We start from the raw sequence: 23480 nt of genomic DNA on the forward strand, positions 1-23480 counted from the left end.
GAAGTTAATAATGTTGATTTTTCCATTGTTCTCTCCAAGTACTGGTGATTGTTTTATGGAAAGATATGTACACATGGTGATAAAGTAATGAGATTCAATTATACCTACAAGCTCAACCCATTTTATTAGGTTATGGCTTTAAAACATAAAATCAGCTTTAATATACACAAACCTTAAAAAGCCAATATTCATAATTTTTTTAGTCTGCAGTTGGTAAAAAAAAAAAATCAATTGTAAACACATTAAGGGAAACACTTTTTACAGTATACTGTCCCTTTAAGGTTCCGCCACAGCATTTCAATCTGGTTGAGGTCTGGACTTTGTCTGGCCCATTGCAACACCTTGATTCTTTTCCTTTTTAGCTATTCTGATGTAGATTTGCTGGTGTGCTTGGGATCATTGTCCTTTTGCATGACCCAATTTCAGCCAAACTTTAGCTGTCAGACAGATGGCCTCATATTTGACTATAGAATACTTTGGTAATGTTATACAGAGAAACCCATGGGCGACTCAATGGACTTAAACGCCACAAAAAGTCCACATTCAAAAAAGATAAATCCCTTCAGAGAAATGAAGTTTCACCATCCATGCTAGTGCACTATTCCGCAGTACTTTGTGTCACACTTTACAGGCATTATCTGAATTCCATAGGATAAGAAACGCATCTCTTGAATGTGGACGTTAATCTGCAGAGCTTAAGTGCTTTTAAAGTATGGATGTGTAGAGATTCTATCAAAAATGAAGAATGAAAGGTTATTTTGTATTAATTTCGCTATTTAATGTAATATACATAAATATTCTTTGTGGAGTCAGCACCATTTCTGTTGCGAATTGTGCAACTCATTTCTGAGTCTTTCAAATGTGTTTCCCGTCTAGGTGCTAGATATATTCTCCCTATAATTATAGCACTTAAAGTACAATATTTTAGGTACAACCCTATCAACCACTCTTTATTAAATGGACTGACTGCAAGGTGCCCAGGTCCTGTGGCTGAAAAACAAGTCCAAATCAACCCTCCACCAACGTGCTTGACAGCTGGTATGAGGCGTTTGTGTTTATATACCGTCACCAAACATAGCGCTGTGCATTCTGGTTAAACATCTCCACATTGGTCTAGTTTGTCCAAAGGACATTTGTTCCAAAGTCTTGCGGCTTGTTCAGGTGCAACTTTGCAAACCTTTTTAGAGAGAAAGAGGCTTTCTCCTGTCAACCCTTCCATACAAACCACACTTGTTCAGTCTAATTGTACCGTCATGAACTTTAACATGTGGAGGATTGTAGAGTTGACATGCAACACCAATTTCTTTTTTAATTTCTGAGCATTGCAGTCGGACGTCTTATCAAATTCACTCCAAGGTCAAACTCCTGGGAAGATAGGCAATGTTTGAATGTTTTCCACTTGTGAATAATCTCACTTCTAGTAAGATGGACTTTAATTTTTTTGGAAATGACCCTATAACCCTTGCCAGATTGATGGTCAGCAACAATTGCTTAGCTAAGATAATTGCTGATGTCTTTCCTACTTGTCATTGTATTAACACACCTATGAATGCTCCAGCCCAGCAAACTGCCAAAACTTCGGCTTCTTTAGAGGTGGTCACACTTGCCGATTATTAATCAATCAAGGGCATTTGATTAGCAACACTTGGTTGCTACTTTGCCTCTAAATTGCTATGGAAGCAGTAAGGGTGTACATTTTGGCATTATTTTTGTTAATCATGACTGTCATGTGTTGTTCACCTGAGGTTGAATTTAACCAGTTAAGACCTGCTAAAGACGAGGTGATTTTAAATATGTGATATGTAAAACCATAGAATTCAAAGAGGTTGTACTTTATTTTTAAATTAACAGTATTATCAGACACAGAAACATTCTAATCCCAATAGAACCTTGAAAATCCAGATATAATCCACCTGGTATAGGAAAGTTCCTTGCTGCAGACATTTTGCAGGCAAACCCAGAAATTGGCCGACTAAAGTGTCCAGCACTTGCTCCCATCTATTTGGGTAGTTGGGGAAAACCCCCCACAAAAAAACCTCTTTGTAATAGTTTTAATTGTGTGAGAGAAAAAAACAACAAAAACAAAAAAGTAATGAAGCATTTAATATAATAACAGTGAAAAACTTTAGGAGATTGTCCCAAATCAATTTGTGACAAAGTGGGAGCTGAATGCGTAGACTTCACAGAACCAGGCAAAGAACAACAACTTCATGGAGAGGAGTGACAGGAATTGTATAACATTGTGTGTCTAGGGTCCTATGTCCTATGGGAGAGAGAGGAGAGAGAAATTCAATTACATTTCAGTTTATTTGAATGATACATTTTTTATTTTTGTTTAACTGTGTACCATTTTGTTTTGCCGATATTGTTGAACGCTAAAATAATATACGTCAGATTACAATCTTGAGGAGTAAAGTACTAAACAGAATAAGGTTTTTGTAGAATGTGTTAACGTCTAAGATAAAGGCATTCAAGACAGCACATTTTTAACCTTTTCAAGTTGTTAGTACAGGAAGGACTGGGGGCGTCATTAGCATTGTGGCAGTCCATGATACGATCCCAGCATTGAAATCATGTGATTGCATTAACGATTGCGTGATTTCATTTTTAAAGCAACTGTTTAAATCAAACTCTGTTCCAATCTAAGCACTTGCCCCATGGCATGAAGGGGGCATGTTCCTTCTCTACTTGTGTTAAATCCTTACTAACAAGCTAAACAATCACACCCCCAAGTGCAGTGGATTATTACTCCAGATAATGAAACCGTATGCTCAAGTCCCTGTCTAAACGCAATCATACAGCAGCACATGAACATTACCAGGTGTTTATCTTTAGCAGCACTTAAAAAGAAGGTAAATACTGCAATAGCATTCATACTTTTGAACTTCCGTTTAAAATTTCAGTTAAACACTTTACATGCCTTGCATCCTACTAGTCAACCTCTAGCTTTCATAAAAAGGCAAATATGCACAAGCCAACAAGTTCATGATGTCTTTCTTCACAAGTAATTGTTACTTGCTTTTAAAAGCCCATATTAGGATTGGTCCAAGAACCAGTTACAGTTGTGCTCATAAGTTTTCATAGAAACATAAAATTTGACACAGATAAGAACCAAAAAAGGCCCATCAAGTCTACCCATATTACTTTTTCATTAGGATAGCCTTATGCATGTGCCAAGAATTTTTGAATTCCTTTACAGTCTGTGTTTACCACCTCAAATGGAAGTTTATGCCATGAATCAACCACACTTTCTATAAAAAATGCTTCCTCAAATTTCCCCTGAATTGTTATGGCATTTATTTTTTGTAAAAATGCTTTCAGCATACCCTGCCAGAATTTATGATTTCTTGGCCATTTTTCAGAGAATATGAATGATAACACAAAAACTTTCACTCATTGTTAGCGTTTGGCTGAAGCCATTTATTATCAACGGTTTACTCTTTTTATAAGATAACAAACTACCCAAATGACCCTGATCAAAAGTTTACATACCTAAGAGTTCTAAATACTGTGTATTGAACTCTTTATCAAGGACAGCTTGAAGTCTTCTGTGATATTTGTGGATGAGGCTCTATCTTCTCAAATGGAAAAGCTGCCTATTCTTCCTGGCAAAAAGCCTCCAGTTCCTGTAAATTCTTGGGCTGTCTCGCACGAACTGCACGTTTGAGATCTCCCCAGAGTGGCTCAATGATGATATTGAGGTCAGGAGACTGAGATGGCCACTCCAGAACATTCACTTTATTCTGCTGTAGCCAATGACAGGTCAACCTTGTGTTTAGGATCATTGTCATGTTGGAATGATCAAGTACGTCCCATGCGCAGCTTCCGGGATGATGAATGCAAATTTTCCTCCAGTATTTTTTGAAAACATACTGCATTCATCTTGCCATCAATTCTGACCAAATTTCCTATGCCTTTGTAGCTCACACATCCCCAAAACAGCGATCCACCTCTGTTTCACAGTAGGAATGGTGTACCTTTCATCATAGGCCTTGTTGACTCCTCTCCAAATATAGCGTATATTATGGTTGTGGCCAAAAAGCTCAATTTTGGTCTCATCACTCCAAATGACTGTGCCAGAAGGTTTGAGGCTTGTGTCTGTGCTGTTTGGCGTATTGTAAGCAGGATACTTTGTGGCATTTGAGTAGTAATGGCTTTCTTCTGGTGACTCGACCATGCAGCCCATCTATCTTTAAAGGGACAGTTTACACCAGTTTTGCATAACTAAGTTATAATAATATACTTTTAAGCTCTGATTATCTTGTATTTAAGCCTCTGCAAACTGCCCCTTTTTTCAGCTCTTTTGACAGACTTGCAGTCTAGCCAATCAGTGCCTGCTCCAAGATAACTTCTCGTGCACGAGCACAGTGTTATCTATATGAAATACGTGAACTAACACCCTCCAGTGGTGAAAAACTGTTAAAATGCAATCTGAAAGAGGTGGGCTTCAAGGTCTAAGAAATTAGCATATGAACCTCCTAGGTTAAGCTTTCAACTAAGAATACCAAGAGAACAAAGCAATATTGGTGATAAAAGTAAATTGGAAAATTGTTTAAAATGACATGCTCTATCTGAATCATGAAAGTTTATTTTGGCCTAGACTGTCCCTTTAAGTGCCTCCTTATTGTGCATCTTGAAACAGCCACACCACATGTTTTCAGAGAGTCCTGTATTTTCCCTGAAGTTATTTGTGGGTTTTTCTTTGCATCTCAAACAATTGTCCTGGCAGCTGTGGCTGAAATTTTAGTTGGTCTTCCCCTGACCGTGGTTTGGTGTCAACAGAACCCCTCATTTTCCACTTCTTGATCAGAGTTTGAACACCGACTGGCATTCTCAATTCCTTAGATATCTTTATATCCCTTTCCTGTTTTATACACTTTAACTACCTTTTCCCGGAGATCCTTTGACAATTCTTTTGCTTTCCCCATGACTCAGAATACAGAAACGTCAGTGCAGCACTGGATGGAAGATGCAAGGGTCTGTCAGGAGTCCAGAAACTCATTGATCTTTTATACACACTAATTTAATTAAAGGTAACCATCCTCACCTGTGATCAGTTTGCTTGTAATAGCCATTCAAACCCCTTTGTGTCAACTTGTGTGCATGTTATCAGGCCAAAATCACCAGGGTATGTAAACTTTTGATCAGGGTCATTTGGGTAGTTATGATTTAAAAAGAGTAAACACAGTTGATTGATAATAAATGGCTTCAGCCAAACACTAACCATGAGTAAAAAAAAGTGTGTTATTCATATTCTCTGAAAAATAGCCAAGAAATTATAAATTCTGCCAGGGTATGTAAACTTATGAGCACAACTGTATATAACAAGACATTTGCTATTGCACTGTTGCTTGGCCAATGAAGCCACATAAGGGCAATCCAATGGTTCAAGACGGTGCTTACAGTTTTAATTGAAGATGAAGATATAGAATACAAACCTATCATGGCCCAGATAAAATATTCTTCAGCTCTGGGAGAGAGAAATGGGAACAAGCTAAAAAACCACCACATCTGTTCACCTCAAGTAACTGCATCAGATTTCTTTGTTACTTCATTAGTCTCAGAAGTCTGACGCAAAAATAATCATCATGCTTGCAGTTATTTGGATATGGTTCTACATCAGCACAACAAAAAGATATAGGCTGCTGCATGCAAGAGATTACAATTTGCTGGTAAATAGACCACCAATTCCTCGCTTACCCAACATTCAATGGATAAAAGTGCTTTGGTTATTCATAAAGAATTCTGTACTCCCTCAATGCAGTTTTTTGATCTGAAAAGCAAACAAAGAATATGATCAGAAAAACATGATCGCTACACCAAATCCACAATACACACAAATTATGTAAACTGATTTCCATCTAAGTAACTGCACCAGATTTGTTTTTAACTTCATTCAAAATTGTATACGATCAATAAACAAAATTTTTTTATCATAATTGCAGTTTTGTATAGGTTTCTATATTTACATACTATATGGCTGCTGCAGTCAAGAAATGACAATTGTCTGCTCACTGCTAGTAATGATTATCTCACAGTAACACTAACATCAGTTCTCACAACCCCAGCGATATCTTGGAAGGCTAAAGAGGTAACGACATTCACACCGGCTATTTTATAATAGTGAGTTACCTGATACTTTGCCAATGCAGTTTTATTGTATCTTGCATAAGCTTGTAAAATCTGGTGACCATGCCGACCAATTACTGCAGATATCCTTAAATGATGGAAATATATGCATTACACTGCAAAAATAAATAAATGTAATGAATGCCAAACCACATTAACAGACTAAAAATAAATAAAATATGTATTTACACTTAAAATTAGGTTTGTGAAATGTGTCACGTGTATAGGACCTCCATCAACCCACTCTGAAAGTGCAAAATTTGCCTCTTTCCTTCAACTTATGGTCTGTATAACGGGGCTTGAATGCAATATCTTTTAAATGAAGTGAGCATAGGTGCTGTGCACTTATTAAACTTATACTGAGATAAAAAGCCATAAAGACTTAAGGCACGGAGAGCATGGGATTACTTGCCAGGTAAAGGAACCATGCAGTATGGACAATGTTAATGTTGGATATTGAGATGGAGCCTTTTCTAAAATTTAAGAATTGAGCTGCAGTCACCTGGGTCATAACCAATAGAGGACAGAAACTCACTGGACTGAAGCACTAGGAGGATTGACATTTTATTAATTTGTTTCAACATCCTGATTCCCATCCAAGAGCATTAGGGTCTGGCCTTTGACAAACAAAAAATACTAATAAAACTTTCATAATTAAGATAGAAAATGAAATTAAAAAATAATTTCTAATTCACTTCTATTAAAATGTGAAATCTTTTTATATGCACTTCCCTAGGCACCAGAGCCTAAACATGTGCAAGACTGCACAGTAAATACGTATATGCATTTTGTTGATGGCCGTCACATGATACAGGGGTAAAAATGTAACTGAATTTTAAGTTAGTAGAAAAAAAAAAAAAAAAAAAAAGTCTATGAACTATTGCATTTTTTATTGTGCATTTGGCGATTAGTGGTTAAAAGACAATTAAATTAAGTAGAATTGTATAGTCACCAGCAGTGGGCACCTCTCAGCTGTATATTGCCGCTCTATAGTTCACTTACCCCACAGAGGGACTATACACAGTTAAACATAGGTATAGGCAAGAAATAGGTGCTAACCCTTTGGGTATCATGGCCCTTTAACTACTGCAGCATAGCTGTAAAAAGCCGACTAGAAAATATCACCTGAACATCTCTATGTAAAATATAGATATTTTACCTCAAGGTTCTCAGCAGCCACATCCCATAGTAAAGGACTTCTAAGCAGCAAATCAGTATGTCTGTCTCAGGAAAGCCAAGGATTAAACCTCGTGCACTCGTTATATCCCTATTCAGTTTAAGGAAGTTTACTATGAAATCTCATGAGCGTTAAGTCAAATCTCATGAGATCACAGTAAAAAAAAAAAAAAAAGTTGATGACCTCAGCACTGTTGATGCCGATTGGCTGCAGTTCATTTTCTCTTACCTGCAGTTGGGCAGCAGCTGAGTTATAACTTTACACAGAACTTACTCTGCTGAGCTGAGGAGATTGTGAGGTAAAATATCTTCCTTTTTTACATAGAGATGCTCAGGTGATATTTTCCTGTCAGCATTTTACAGTTATGTTGGATCAGTTTCAAGTGATTCAGCATCTGAGTACTATGTCCCTTTGATGTGAGAATAGAAGGGTGCTAAACAAATTTGCTTAAAATTAGGTGTCAATAAGGATATTTAGGAGCCAAAAAGTGCCATTTGTATATAGATATATGGAGAACACCACAAAAACTTAGGAGCGAAGGGTAGAATTCTAGGAACCAGTGGCTCCCTGGGTTTCTCAAGCCCTTGAATAGATTAAAATAACAGTATTGTCGCTTGTTTTTAAAAGTGCATCTTAGGATTGGGCCAAGAAGCACCAGTTATATAACAAGACATTTGCTATTGCACTGTTGCTTGGTCAATGAAGCCACCGTGGGCAATTCAAAGGTTCAAAGACAGTGCTTGTAGGGTTTACTAAAATATACAATACAAACCTTTAGTCTCTTCTGATGAGCATTCTAGTTTGGCTCTAAAACACAAACAGAAGTATATGATCAGGAAAATAACCCATGCAACTCGTCTGTACACCTAACCCACAATATCTAGGGTTATTCCAGTCAAAATTTAACTTCACATAGATGAATAATGAAAATATTTGCAATATACGTATATTGGCAAACATGCTTCTAGTAAAAGTTCTCACTGCTTTAGTGTTAACATTTTTCTCTGCATGTGAAACATAGATATTCTCAGTGCACCAGTATTTTAAATACTGCAGCTGCTCAGAGCACCAGTGGGGATTGCATCATGTCAGCAATTAAATTGAGTCATTACCAGATGATACAGTACAAGCACCTAAGGCTCTCTAAGCAAGTGCTGTGTTTAAGATGCTGGTGCACACATACATTTGAAACAGCTATATCTTCGAAGCATTTTGCTAATACACGTATATTACAAAAATGCTTCTATTTAAAACTGAAATGCACCCGTGTGAATTCCAATTTTGGTTGGAATGTCCCTTTAAGTAAACTGATTTCTAAACAAGTAACTGCATCAGATCTGATTTTCACTTCATTAGTCTCAGAAGTCTGACGCAAAAAGATCATCATAATTACAGTTATCTGGTTAGGTTTCAATATTAACAAAAAGCAATAATGCTAGCGATTACTTAGCTGGTAAATAAAAGGACTGTCCACAACTAGCAATGTATTATCTCACATTACCAGATGTATAAACATCTGCACTTACCTGCAATGCAGCTTTATCCAACCGTTTACAGGTATGTAAAATATGGTGAACAGTAACCCTCTACATGCTGGAGAGAATTGCCCATCACACTGCAAAGAAAAACATGTATTAAAAATGTAAATACATGCTCAATATTATATATTCAAAGCAAAACTCCTGAGAATATGAAGATAATTAAAAAAACAAAAATTTATGCTTGCCTGATAAATTTCATGGACACGGTGAGTCCACGGATCATCTAATTACTATTGGGAATATCACTCCTGCCCAGCAGGAGGCAGCAAAGAGCACCACAGCAAAGGTGTTAAATATCACCTCCCTTCCCTCCAACTCCAGTCATTCGACCAAAGCAAAGGAGAGAAAGGAAGCAAAAAGGTGAAGAGGTGTCTGAAGTTTATAACAAAAAAACCCTGTCCTTAAGAAAACAGGGCGGGCCGTGGACTCACTGTCAAAGAAATTTATCATCAGGTAAGCATAAATTTGGTTTTCTGTCTAATGACATGGTAAGTCCACGGATCATCTAATTACTATTGGGAATCAATACCCAAGCTAGAGGACACAGATAAGAGAGGGACAAGACAGGGAACCTAAACTGAAGGCACCACTGCTTGAAGAACCTCTCTCCCAAAAGAAGCCTCAGCCGAGGCAAAAGTATCAAATTTATAGAATTTAGAAAGTGTGGAAAGGACCAAGTTGCAGCCTTGCAAATCTGTTCCACAGAAGCTTCATTTTTGAACGCCCAGGAAGAGGAAACAGCCCTCATAGAATGAGCCGTAACTCTCAGGAGGCTGCTGCCCAGCAGTTTCATAAGTCAAGCTAATACTCTTCAGCCACAAAGAGAAGTAGCCCTAGCTTTCTGCCCCTTACGTTTTCCAGAGAAAACTACAGAGCAGAAGACTGACCAAAATCCTTAGTTGCCTGTAAATAGAATTTCAATGCACGCACCACATACAGATTGTGCAGCAGACGTTCCTTCTGAGAAGGAGGGTTAGGACACAAGGAAGGAACATCTAATTAATGTTTTCCGATCTGAAACCACTTTAGGGAGAAACCCTAACTTAGTACGCAAAACTACCTTATCCAAATGAAAAATAAGGTATGGAGACTCATACTGTAATGCCGAGAGCTCTGAAACTCTACGAGCAGATGAAATAGCAACCAGAAACAAAACCTTCCAATAACTTAATATCTAAAGAATGCATAGGCTCAAACGGAGCCTGTTGAAGAAGAACTAGATTAAGACTCCAGGGAGGAGTAACCGGGTTAAACACAGGCCTGACAGAACAATTGCACGTCTGGTACATACGCCAGACGTTCATGTAACAAAATAGACAAGGCAGATATTTGACCGCTACACCCTAGGACAAAGCAGAATAATCTTGCACTGCTGAAAAATAAATCTTGCTTGAAGAATCTTCTTTCTAACACCTAACTTTACCACTTCCTTGCTCTAACATAGGCAAAGAGAATGACTGGGGTTGGAGGGAAGAGAGGTGATATTTAACCGCTTTGCTGTGGTGCTCTTTGCCGCCTCCTGCTGGGCAGGAGTGATATTCCCAATAGTAATTAGATGACCCGTGGACTCACCGTGTCATTAGAAAGAAATTGAATAGGTTTAATTATTGAAGTACAGGTACAAATCCCCAACTTTAATATGCTAAAAAAAAAAAAATCCCATCCAAGTTAATTTTCTCTGCTTGTGTCTGACAAATTTGACACAAAAGGTTGAACAGTTAAAATCAACTCTGGACTAGTAATGCACTAGCCGTCAGAAGCAGCATGTGTGTTTCAAGGTATCTAAAGTAAAGTTTCATAAGTCAGATAGAAACAAAACCAAAAAACCCCCACAACTTTCCAATTCACTTCCATTAAAGCATGCTAAATCTATATGCACTTTCAAAAGGCACCAGCTCCTACTAAGCATGTGCAAGAGTGCACAGTAAATACGTATATGCATTTTGTGATTGGCTGATGGCTAACATGATACAGGGGTAAAAATGTATCTAAATTGCCAGGAAAAAAAAAAAGTTCTATTTAAAATTTAGACTAAGTGCTATTGCATTCTCTATGTATTGTGCATTTGCAGATTATACAATTCTACTTTATCTGTCCTTTAACCACAAGTCACCAGCAGTGTTTAACACTGGATAAGCAGTAAATTGCTGCTCTATAGTTGACTAACCCCACAGAGGGACTATACACAGTTAAACAGTTATAGGCTAGGGCTGCACGATTAATCGCGTTTGCGGTTTTAAACCGCTTTTAATCACTGCTGTTTAAAAACCGCGAGAATACGCGATTTTTAGCCCCACCCAGAAGCGACATCACTCGCCCCATGTGAACAGGCTTAGCGGCGACTGAATAGAAGATCCTGAGCGCATGCGTGACGTGTCACTCCCTGAGCAGTCAGCATTCCTGGGATGGTCCCGGGGAGGAGAGGCAGGACATAGACTGGGAAGGTGGTGTCTCTAGAAGGTGATTGGTGGACTGGTGTAACTGTAGCATGAGTGTCCCACCGGAATATAGCACCGACACTCGCTTTTTCATTACAGGCGGTGCTGTGGGATCATGATACTTCCTGTTCTGTCACTACAGTTGCTGTGAGCCCCACGTCTGAGGGAAAATATTAACTTGTTCTAAAGTTTAAAATGCACTAAGGTCCCTGGGAGGCAGCTGAGAGGCTAAAACGCTAATAAAGTAGCCCTTTATTATGCACTGTGTTTTAATTTGATATAGTATTTTCTAAGCTGCCTCCCAGGGACCTCAGTGCATTTTAAACATTAGAACAAGTTAATATTTTCCCTCAGATGTGAAGCTCACAGGAACTGTAGTGACAGAACAGAAAGTATCAGGATCCATCCCAATGCACTGCCTGTAAAGAAAAAGCTGGTGTAATGTTGGTGCTAAATTCAGATGGGCCACTCATGCTATAGTATCACTGTGCAAAATTAAGATGTTATAGTATTTTATAAGAAAATCGCGATTAAAATCACTATATATATATAAAAAAATTAAACAAACCAAAACGCAACCCCCCCATATCGCCCAGCCCGTATATAGGTGCTAAAGCTTTAGCAGTAGTTAAGGTGGTGAGAATAGAATTAAAACATTGCTATTGCACTGTTGATTGGTCAATAAAGTCACTGTGGGCAATTCAAAAAAGGTTCAAAGACAGTGCTTGTAGTTTTTAAAGCTTTTACTAGAAATATACAATACAAACCTTTAGTCTCTTCTGATGAGCATACCAGTTTGGCTCTAAAACACGAAGTATATGATCAGGAAAAACATGCAACACGTCTGTACACCTAAGCCACAATTTCTACATTATGGAAACGGATTTCTATGCAAGTAACTGCATCAGATCTGATGTTCACTTCATTAGTCTCAGAAGTCTGACGCAAAAAGATCATCATAATTGCAGTTATCTGGTTAGGTTTCAATATTAACAAAAAGCAATAACGCTAGAGATTACTTCGCTGGTAAATAACTGGACTGTCCACAACATCTTACATTACCAGATGTATAAACATCTGCACTTACCTGCAATGCAGCTTTATCCAACCGTTTACAGGTATGTAAAATATCAACTCAACAGTAACCCTCTACATGTTGGAAAGAAATGCCCGTCACACTGCAAATAAACATTAAAAAGATTAAAAGGCAAATACATGTTCGATATGATATATTCAAAGCAAATAAATATTTAAACGGAGGAGGAGGAGGAGAACAAAAAACAAAAAACCCTCAGCTCCTTGTTAAGGACCAATTCCCTGATTAGATCAAATGACCGGTTTTATATCCAAATAAAATGTAACAGAATATTTGTAATATTTTATGATTACTAAAGACACCACTGATTAGAAATAAAGTATAGTGGTCTCAATTTGACAAAAAAGGTTTGAAAACAGTTAAAGGGACACTCAAGTCCAAAAATAACTTTCATGATTCAAATAGGGCATGTAATTTTAAACAACTTTCCAATTTCGTTGCATCACCAATTTTGCTTTGTTCTCTTGGTATTCTTAGTTTAAAGCTAAACCTAGGAGTTTAATATGCTTATTTCTTAGACCTTGAAGGCTGCCTCTAATTTGAATGGTTTTTCACCACTTGAGGGCGTTAGTTCATGCATTTCATATAGATAACATTGAGCTCATGCATGTGAATTTACCAAGGAGTGAGCACTGATTAGCTAAAATGTGGGTCTTTCAAAAGAACTGAAATCAGGGGGCAGTCTGCCGAGGTTTAGATACAAGGTAAATACAGAGTATTATAACTGTTGGTTATGCAAAACTGGGGAATGGATAATAAAAGGTATTTTTAATTTTAAACAAAATTTCTGGTGTTGACTGTCCCTTTAAATAAACTGTTGACTAGTAATGCACTAGCCATCAGAAGCAGATAAGGCAGCACGTGTGTTTCAAGGGATACAAAAGTAAAGTTTCATAATTCAGATAGAAAAAAAACAAGATTTCCAATTTACTTTCATTAACAAAATGTGCTAAATGTATTTATATGCAATTTCCAAGGCACCAGCTCCTACTAAGCATGTGCAAGAGTGCACAGTAAATACATATATGCATTTTGTGATTGGCTGATGGCCGTCACATGATACAGGGGTAAAAATGTAACCAATTTGAAGAAAAAAAAATAAAGTCCAATTTAAAATTCAGACTAAGTGCTATTGCATTCTCTATTGTGCATCTGGTGATTTTACAATTCTACTTTCTTTTAACTGTCCTTTAACCTCTAGTCACCAGCAGAGGGCACCTCTGTATCAGCTGTATATTGACGATCTATAGTTGACTAACCCCACAGAGGGACTATACACAGTAAAACATAAGGTATAGGCAAGAAATAGGTGCTAACCCTTTAGCAGTAGTTAAGTTAAAAACAGAATTTTACAACAGTATTGTTGCTTGTTTTTAAAAGTGCATCTTAGAATTGGGCCAGGAAGCACCAGTTATATAACAAGACATTTGCTATTGCACTGTTGCTTGGTCAATGAAGCCACTGTGGGCAATTCAAAGGTTCAAAGACAGTGCTTGTAGTTTACTAGAAATATACAATACAAACCTATAGTCTCTTCTGATGAGCATTCTAGTTTGGCTCTAAAACACAAACAGAAGTATATGATCAGGAAAAAACATGCAACTCGTCTGTACACCTAACCCACAATATCTACATTATGGAAACTGATTTCTAAGCAAGTAACTGTATCAGATCTGATTTTCACTTCATTAGTCTCAGAAGTCTGACGCAAAAAGATCATCATAATTACAGTTATCTGGTTAGGTTTCAATATTAACAAAAAGCAATAACGCTAGAGATTACTTAGCTGGTAAATAACTGGACTGTCCACAACTAACAATGTATTATCTCATTACCAGATGTATAAAGATCTGCACTTACCTGCAATGCAGCTTTAGCCAACCGTTTACAGGTCTGTAAAATATGGTGAACATAACGGTAACCCTCTACATGATGGAGCGAAATGCCCCTCGCACTGCAAATAAAAACAGATTAATGATATAAGCAAAGCAAATAGCTTTAATATGCTTTTAAAAACAACAATTCCCCCCATGTCAATTTTCTCTGCTTGTGTCTTTTTTGGAAGGGGGGGGGGGGGGGGTGAGGGGAGGAAAAAAATTAAAAATCACAAAGCTCCTTGTAAAAGGACTAATTCCCAGATTAGATCAATGACAAGTTTTAGATCCCTATATTAAAATGTAACAGAATATTTGTAATATATTTTAGGACCCCTAAAGACACAACTGGTTATAAAGTGTAGTTGTCTCAATTTGGCAAAAAGGTTTGAAAACCGTTCAATCAACTCTGGACTAGTAATGCACTAGCCGTCAGAAGCAGAAGAGGCAGCACACGTGTTTCAAGAGATACTAAAGTAAAGTTTCATAATTCAGATAGAAAATATAAAAAACACACCAACATACCGATTCACTTCCATTAACAAAACGTGCTAAATCTATTTATATGCACTTTCCAAGGCCCCAACTCCTATTAAAGGGACAGTCTAGTCAAAATTAAACTTTCATGATTCAGATAGGGCATGCAATTTTAAACAACTTTCCAATTTACTTCTATTATCCAATTTGCTCAATTCTTTAGATATCATTTGTTGAAGAAATAGCAATGTACATGTGTGAGCCAATCACACAAGGCCTTTATGTGCAGCAACCAATCAGCAGCTACTGAGCATATCTAGATATGCTTTTCAGCAAGTGATGTCAAGAGAATGAAGCAACTTAAATAGAAGCAAATTAGAAAGTTGTTTAAAATGACATGCTCCTAAATCATGAAAGAAAAAAAAATTGGGTTTCATGTCCCTTTAAGCATGTGATTATACAATTCTACTTTTTTCCTTTAACCACTAGTCACCAGCAGTGGGCACCTCTGTATCAGCTGTATATTGCTGCTCTATAGTTGTCTAACCCCACAGAGGGACTATACAGTGAAAAACCATAGGTATAGGCAAGAAATAGGTGCTTACCCTTTAGCAATAGTAAAGGTGAGAACAAAACAGTGCTAAACAAATTTGTTTAAAAATTAGGTGTCAATAAGGATATTTAGGAGCCAAAAAGTGCCATTTGTATATAGATATATGGAGAACACCACAAAAACTTAGGAGCGAAAGGTAGAATTCTAGGAGCCAGCGGCTCCCTGGTTTGTCCAGCCCTGGAATAAATTAAATTAACCCCTTAATGACCACAATGTACCCTGTATGTCACTGGTCGTTAAGGGTTTTTTCCGGACATAATAGCACAAGTCTAGCAAGAACACGCTATTAATGCCCTCCCTCTAGCAGGCTTTGTGGAATAGAGCAGTCTCAATGCTGGTGGCAAGACCGCACTTTAAAACAATCAAGTCCCAAAAAAAGGCCAACGACATACAGGGTACGTCGCTGGTCCTTAAGGGGTTAACAATTGTCGCTTGTTTTTAAAAGTGCATGTTAGGATTGGGCCAAGAAGCACCAGTTATATAACAAGACATTTGCTATTGCACTGTTGCTTGGTCAATGAAGCCACCGTGGGCAATTCAAAGGTTCAAAGACAGTGCTTGTAGTTTACTAGAAATATACAATACAAACCTTTAGTCTCTTCTGATGAGCATTCTAGTTTGGCTCTAAAACACAAACAGAAGTATATGATCAGGAAAAAAAACATGCAACTCGTCTGTACACCTAACCTACAATATCTAGGGTTATTCCAGTCAAAATTTAACTTCACATAGATGAATGAAAATATTTGCAATATACATGTATTGGCAAACATGCTTCTAGTAAAAGTTCTCACCGCTTAGTGTTAACATTTTTCTCTGCATGTGAAGCATAGCTAGATATTCTCAGTGCACCAGTATTTTAAATACTGCAGCTGCTCAGAGAGCCAGTGGGGCTTGTAGTATGTCAGCAATTAAATTGAGTCATTACCAGATGGTACAGTACAAGCACCTTAGGCTCTAAGCATGTGCTGTGTTTCAAAGGTGTATTTAAGTATGCACCAGCATTTTAAACAGCTATAGCTTTTATTAGAAGCATTTTGCGAATACATGTATATTACAAAAATGCTTCTATTTAAAACTGAAATGCACCCGTGTGAATTCCAATTTTGGCTGGAATGTCCCTTTAAGTAAATTGATTTCTAAGCAAGTAACTGCATCAGATCTGATTTTCACTTCATTAGTCTCAGAAGTCTGACGCAAAAAGATCATCATAATTACAGTTATCTGGTTAGGTTTCAATATTAACAAAAAGCAATAACGCTAGAGATTACTTAGCTGGTAAATAAAAGGACTGTCCACAACTAGCAATGTATTCTCATTACCAGATGTATAAAGATCTGCACTTACCTGCAATGCAGCTTTAGCCAACCGTTTACAGGTATGTAAAATATGGTGAACATAACGGTAACCCTCTACATGCTGGAGAGAAATGCCCCTCGCACTGCAAAGAAAAACATTAAGATCTAAAGTCAAATACATGCTTCAATAGGATATATCCAAAGCAAATAGCCTGAGAACAATGATATATTTAAAAATTTGTATAGGTTTAAATATTGAAGTGAAGATACAAATACCCAAATCCAAACTTTAATATGCTTTTAAAAAAACAACCCCCCCCACGACAATTTTTTCTGCTTGTGTCTTTTCTTGGAGGGGGTGGGGATTGGGGGGAGAGAATAAGAATAAATTACAGAGTTCCTTGTAAAAGGACTAATTCCCAGATTAGATCAATGACAAGTTTTAGATCCCTATATTAAAATGTAACAGAATATTTGTAATATATTTTAGGACCCCTAAAGACACCACTGGTTATAAATAAAGTGTAGTTGTCTCAATTTTACAAAAAGGTTTGAAAACCGTTCAATCAACTCTGGACTAGTAATGCACTAGCCGTCAGAAGCAGAAGAGGCAGCACACGTGTTTCAAGAGATACTAAAGTAAAGTTTCATAATTCAGATAGAGAATATAAAAACACCAACTTACCGATTCACTTCCATTAACAAAACGTGCTAAATCTATTTATATGCACTTTCCAAGGCCCCAACTCCTATTAAAGGGACGGTAAACCTAGAAAATAAGGTTATATAATTCTGCACATAGTGCAGAATTATATAACATTCTTAGCCAATCTTTATGAAACATAATATTGCCAGTGAAATTTGATTAAAAAAAAAAATATTTCAGACCGCCGCTCTTGCTCTACTGAGCGGGTCTGGTTTTCCCCCGAGCTCATCTGGGCAGCGGTCTACTCACAGCCCGGCCCGATCGCACCATTACTCAATGCGGCTCACTCCCGCTATCACAGAGCGGGAGCGAGCTGCATTGAGTAATGGCGCGATCGGGCCGGGCTGTGACTAGACAGATGCCCTCAGGGGGAAAACCAGACCCGCTCAGTAGAGCAAGAGCGGCGGTCTGAAAAACTTTTTTAATCAAATTTCACTGGCAATATTATGTTGAATAACGCTTGGCTAAGAATGTTATATAATTCTGCACTATGTGCAGAGTTGTATAACATTTTCTAGGTTTACTGCCTCTTTAAGCATGTGCAAGTGCACAGTAAATACGTATATGCATTTTGTGATTGGCTGATGGCTGTAACATGATACAGGGGTAAAAAAAATTAACTAATTTGCCAGGAAAAGTGCTATTGCATTCTCTATTGTGCATTTGGTGATTATACAATTTTACTTTTTTTTTTAAACTGTCCTTTAACCACTAGTCACCTCTGTATCAGCTGTATATTGCTGCTCTATAGTTGTCTAACCCCACAGAGGGACTATACAGTTAAAAACCATAGGTATAGGCAAGAAATAAGTGCTAACCCTTTAGCAGTAGTTAAGGTGAGAATAGAATATTAAAACAGCATATTGTTTCTTGCTTTTAAAAGTGCATTTTAGGATTAGGCCAAGAAGCACCAGTTATATAACAAGACATTTGCTATTGCACTGTTGCTTGGTCAATGAAGCCACTGTGGGCAATTCAAAGGTTCAAAGACAGTGCTTGTAGTTTACTAGAAATATACAATACAAACCTTTAGTCTCTTCTGATGAGCATTCTAGTTTGGCTCTAAAACACAAACAGAAGTATATGATCAGGAAAAAACATGCAACTCGTCTGTACACCTAACCCACAATATCTACATTATGGAAACTGATTTCTAAGCAAGTAACTGTATCAGATCTGATTTTCACTTCATTAGTCTCAGAAGTCTGACGCAAAAAGATCATCATAATTACAGTTATCTGGTTAGGTTTCAATATTAACAAAAAGCAATAACGCTAGAGATTACTTAGCTGGTAAATAACTGGACTGTCCACAACTAGCAATGTATTATCTCATTACCAGATGTATAAAGATCTGCACTTACCTGCAATGCAGCTTTAGCCAACCGTTTACAGGTATGTAAAATGTGGTGAACGTAACGGTAACCCTCTACATGCTGGAGAGAAATGCCCATCACACTGCAAACAAAAACATGTTATTAAAAGGCAAATACATGCTTGATATGATATATTCTAATCAAATTTCAGCCTGAGAATATGCAGATATTTAAACACTGTATAGGTACAAATCGCCACAACCAAAACCTTTAATTTACACTATTTTACTTCAATAGAAAGTGTGAATATAAAAAGACTGAGTAAAATATGATGATGGAACAAAATCCTACTAAGCATGGGCACAAAAGCTCACAGGGTATACGTATACTAGTCTGTGATTGGCTGACGTCTGACAATACAGGGGGCCGGATAATGGGAGGAAAAAAAAAAAAAAAGTCAGAAAAAATAATTCTACTGCTTATTTGAAATTCAGAGTGTTAAATCATTGTCTTTATTATGCAATTCTACGGCATTGAGTGGTCGTTTAAGGATTATATAATCCTAGTTCACTATTTTTTTAATTTTATATATTCACAATAAGGGTTATCAGTAAACCATCAGGTCACTTCCACAGGAAAAAAAAAAAAAAAAAAAAAAAAAAAAAAGTGTAAATAGTTCCCTGGCACTGCCAACTGGGCAGGAACGTGTGTGTTGCATTTATGTTTGTTTCAACACCCCAATTTCAAATAATTTTAACTTTTGGCATTTTTCCTTTTCACAATGTTCAAGCCTGGGGAATTGCAAACAATTAGGGACTTTTTATCATTGGATAACATGCTAGTGTGGAGCTGCCACTTCATTGTTTGTGCTCAATACAAGTCACTACACCTCTGGTCTAGGATGAGAAGTCAGATTTTTATTTGCATACATTTTTTGTAATATTAACTACAGCTCACATTGCTGGGCAAAAAAAAAGTAAATTAAAATTGGAAAATCTTGAGACCAAAAATGCTCAAATATCTTAGATGCATTTTAGAACTACCACTTGTTTATATACTTTGCTGTAATAATGCCACAACCATTTAGTAATATTCTGATATAGTATAAAGTGATTTTAGTATATAAATATTAATGAGGTGCTTAATACACACAAGCAAACAAGTTAATCAAATGTTCTTTGGTTCCTGAAAAACAGACTTATGAGCTGAAAAACATGACTCATCTGTACATCTAATTCAAAATATTCCTGGTTATTGCATAAATGATTTTGTATGGAAATAACTGCATCAGATTTGTTCGTTCCTTCATTAGGATCAGAAGTCTGACGCAAGGAAAATCATCATACTGGCAGTTATTTTTCTAGAATTACACACCACAAAAAGCTAGAGGCTGACGCAGTCAAGAGATGACAATTAGCTGGTAAATAAAATAAATTGACTGCCCATTACTAGTAATGATTCTCATATTACTAAACGCCAGTCCACACTTACCCAAGAGTCTGTTCAACAGCTAAAAAGCCACTTTCCCAGGCTAATCCGTAGTTTCATCCAATCTTTTTCAAGCACGTCAAATCTGGTGACCATGACAACTGGTTGAAACATGTGGTAACCCTCTAAATGCTAGAGAGAAATGAGCATTACACTGCAATGAACAAAAAAAAAAAACATTAACAAACTTCAAACACAGAAAAATCAGGCAGAATCTTTTTAATTAAGTATGGATAACAGACATCCTGAATCTTCTAACCCAAGTATCCTAAACTGAAAATGGGTAAATGCAATATGGGCTGGAAGTGACATTCTATATAATGGGAACATAGTTCACTTTCAGTTTTTATATCTTCATAATAAGGGTCACCAAAATGAAGCCACTTGGCTGGTCCACTTTGTAGAGGAAAAAAAAAACTGACAGTGTGGAACACACCTTTGATTGAATCTGATTTCCATCCAAGAGTGTTAAGCACTTGGTCTTTTTTTTTTAAATATATAAAATACTTTAGCTTGTATTATTGGTTACCATTAAATGTGACAGTGGGAGGGGGGCAAAACATTTCTAGGGAGGGCAACCCAGAAGGAGCCAACACTGTACTTTGAGGTTACAAAACAGAACACTGATGGTGGATTACAGCTTTTACCAAGGATAATTTAATAATGCGCAACATCCCAGATGAAGCAATTTGATAAAATGTTCTTTGGCACTAAAAAAAAAAAAAAAAAAGGTATACTATCAGTAAAAAACAAAAAGACTCATCTGTACACCTGCAATAATCATTTATGCAAAATGATTTCTATAAAAGTAACTGCATCAGATTTGTAGATTACTTCACTATTCTCAGAAGTCTGATGCGAATAAAAAACAAGAGATACAATTATTTGGCTACGTTTTTATAAATTGACACAAAATGCAAGACTACTACGGTCAAGAGATTGCATATGGCTGGTAAATAGACTGTCCACTTCTATTTGTTTAGATCTGACATTACCAATATAACAATGTCTCACTTCCCAAACTCTTTAATAGCTAAAACAGATGACATAAAAACGGAGGCAACACCACTTGCTGGAGAATATGCATTAAACTGGGGGAAAAAAAAAAAATGAAATGCCAAACCACATATTTGTAGACTAAAAACTATACAAGTGTGTGTCAGTCATATATAGTTGTCACTCTGATTTCAGAGGAAGTATATTTGTATTTTAAAAATGATAACTTACTATACACATACATATACACAAAACAGCATATTGTTGCTTGCTTTGAAAAGGGCATCTTAGGATTGGTCCAAAACGCACCAGTTATATAACAAGACATTTACTATTGCACTGTTGCTTGGCCAATGAAGCCACAGGAGGGCAATTCAAAGGTTCAAAGACAGTGCTTACAGATTACAAAAAGAAAATGACAGCTTTTACTGATAAAAACCCAAACCTACCATGTCCCAGATGAGCACACAATCATGTTATCTGGCTCTGAAAAACAAAATTGCATATGATCAGTAAAAAAAAATTAAAAAAAAAAAAAAAATTCTGTCCACCTAACCCACAACACATTGATTTCTAAACAAATAACTGCATCAGATTTGTTGGTTATTTCATTAGTCTCAGAAGTCTGACGCAAAAATAATCATCATGCTTGCAGTTATTTGGATATGGTTCTACATCAGCGCAACAAAAAGATATAGGCTGCTGCATGCAAGAGATTTGGATATGGTTCTACATCAGCGCTACAAAAAGATATAGGCTGCTGCATGCAAGAGATTACAATTTGCTGGTAAATAGAGCACCAATTCCTCGCTTACCCAACATTCAATGGATAAAAGTGCTTTGGTTATTCATAAAGAATTATTCTGTACTCCCTCAATGCAGTTTTTTGATCTGAAAAGCAAACAAAGAATATGATCAGAAAAACATGATCGCTACACCAAATCCACAATACACACAAATTATGTAAACTGATTTCCATCTAAGTAACTGCACCAGATTTGTTTTTTACTTCATTAAAAATTGTATACGATCAATAAAACTAAAATCTGCCCACCTAACCCACAACACAAATTGATTTCTATGCAAGTAACTGCATCAGATTTGTTGGTTACTTCATTAGTCTCAGAAGTCTGACGCAAAAACTAATCATCATGCTTGCAGTTGTGTTTTGATATGTTTCTATTAACTCAACAAAAATACAAAAATGGCTGCTTCAGTCAAGAGAACCTGGCCAGTAAATAAATTGAATGACCACTAAGTTATCTCAAATTACCAGCTGTACTAATACCAGCTCTCACTTACCTTTTTACCAGTTATACGGTAACCATCTACATGGAGAGAAATGCGAATTACCTGAAAAAAATAAATCATTCAGTGAAATGGATATGAACCCATTGATATTTACAAATTCAAAATGTGTTAATGCCAGCATCCTAAATTAAACATTTGTTTTGATCAACATATAGTATATCACCCTACTCCTCACCCTGACATGTGCCCCTTCCTTAGGCTTCCAAACATACCAGAGTCTTCTACAACCATCTATCGTCTCGGAAAAAAGAAAGTAGCTGACCACCATGAATGTCTATGACACCAATTCACATTAAAATAACAAGTCAAAATGAAGCTCTCATGATACAGATGGACCACACAATTGTAAACTTTCCAATTCACTTCAATGAACAAAATGTGCACTCATATGCACAAAGGCTCCAGCACCTACTGAACACGTGCAACAATTCACAGTATGTGAAGTATATATGCATTTTGTGATTGGCTGATGGCTCACATGATGCAGGTAGAAGGAAATACAGTAGTCACAAAAAAACCTGCTTCTTATCTGAAAATGAACACTAAGTGCTTGTGCATTGTCATTGACTTGTTGATAATGCAATTCTACTGTATTTAAAGGGACAGTCAAGTCCAAAAAAACTCATTTAAATATGGCATGCAATTTTAAACAACTTCCCAATTTACTTTTATCACCAATTTTGCTTTGCTCTCTTGGTATTCTTAGTTGAAAGCTAAACCTAGGAGGTTCATATGCTAATTTCTTAGACCTTGAAGACTGCCTCTAATCTGAATACATTTTGACCACAAGAGGGCATTAGTTGACATGTTTCATATAGATAACATTGAGCTCATGCACGTAAAGTGACCTAGGAGTGAGCACTGATTGGCTAAACTGCATGTCTGTCAAAAGAACTGAAATAAGTGGGCAGTCAGCAGAGGCTTAGATACAAGATAATTACAGAAGTAAAACGTGTATTATAACTGTTGGATATGCAAAACTGGGGAATGGGTAATAAAGGGATTATCTTTCTTTTTAAAC

The 23480-nt window shown here is 36.8% G+C and overlaps 1 long non-coding RNA gene and 5 other non-coding genes across 8 annotated transcripts in view; all 6 read right to left on the reverse strand.

Annotated features, from left to right (window-relative positions):
• Nucleotides 1-2084: 2084 nt before the first annotated feature.
• Nucleotides 2085-23480, reverse strand: part of LOC128654270 (uncharacterized) — a 28779-nt gene continuing 7383 nt past the window's right edge. For 2 of the 3 annotated variants that reach the window (XR_008401435.1, XR_008401434.1), the window contains 16 exons: nucleotides 22451-22501; nucleotides 21964-22039; nucleotides 21598-21634; nucleotides 20156-20306; nucleotides 18713-18806; nucleotides 18377-18411; nucleotides 16693-16786; nucleotides 15935-15969; nucleotides 14242-14335; nucleotides 13906-13940; nucleotides 12373-12463; nucleotides 8833-8921; nucleotides 8079-8113; nucleotides 6133-6245; nucleotides 5701-5773; nucleotides 2085-2263 (listed from right to left, as the gene is read on the reverse strand). This is a non-coding gene — a long non-coding RNA (uncharacterized LOC128654270). Of the gene's footprint in view, nucleotides 2264-5700; nucleotides 5774-6132; nucleotides 6246-8078; nucleotides 8114-8832; nucleotides 8922-12052; nucleotides 12088-12372; nucleotides 12464-13905; nucleotides 13941-14241; nucleotides 14336-15934; nucleotides 15970-16692; nucleotides 16787-18376; nucleotides 18412-18712; nucleotides 18807-20155; nucleotides 20307-21597; nucleotides 21635-21963; nucleotides 22040-22450; nucleotides 22502-23480 lie in introns of all 3 variants that reach the window. The other variant, XR_008401436.1, reaches the window with a different exon arrangement.
• On the reverse strand, nucleotides 7912-8048 carry LOC128646426 (small nucleolar RNA SNORA50). Its single transcript, XR_008400347.1, has one exon. It is a non-coding gene; the product is annotated as a small nucleolar RNA SNORA50 (small nucleolar RNA).
• Nucleotides 13740-13876, reverse strand: LOC128646427 (small nucleolar RNA SNORA50). Its single transcript, XR_008400348.1, has one exon. It is a non-coding gene; the product is annotated as a small nucleolar RNA SNORA50 (small nucleolar RNA).
• LOC128646428 (small nucleolar RNA SNORA50) lies at nucleotides 15769-15905 on the reverse strand. Its single transcript, XR_008400349.1, has one exon. It is a non-coding gene; the product is annotated as a small nucleolar RNA SNORA50 (small nucleolar RNA).
• On the reverse strand, nucleotides 18211-18347 carry LOC128646429 (small nucleolar RNA SNORA50). The gene has a single exon (XR_008400350.1). It is a non-coding gene; the product is annotated as a small nucleolar RNA SNORA50 (small nucleolar RNA).
• Nucleotides 21408-21545, reverse strand: LOC128646430 (small nucleolar RNA SNORA50). Its single transcript, XR_008400351.1, has one exon. It is a non-coding gene; the product is annotated as a small nucleolar RNA SNORA50 (small nucleolar RNA).

The sequence above is a fragment of the Bombina bombina genome, chromosome 1 (genome assembly GCF_027579735.1).
Source record: "Bombina bombina isolate aBomBom1 chromosome 1, aBomBom1.pri, whole genome shotgun sequence".
NCBI classification, from domain to species: Eukaryota; Metazoa; Chordata; class Amphibia; order Anura; family Bombinatoridae; genus Bombina; species Bombina bombina.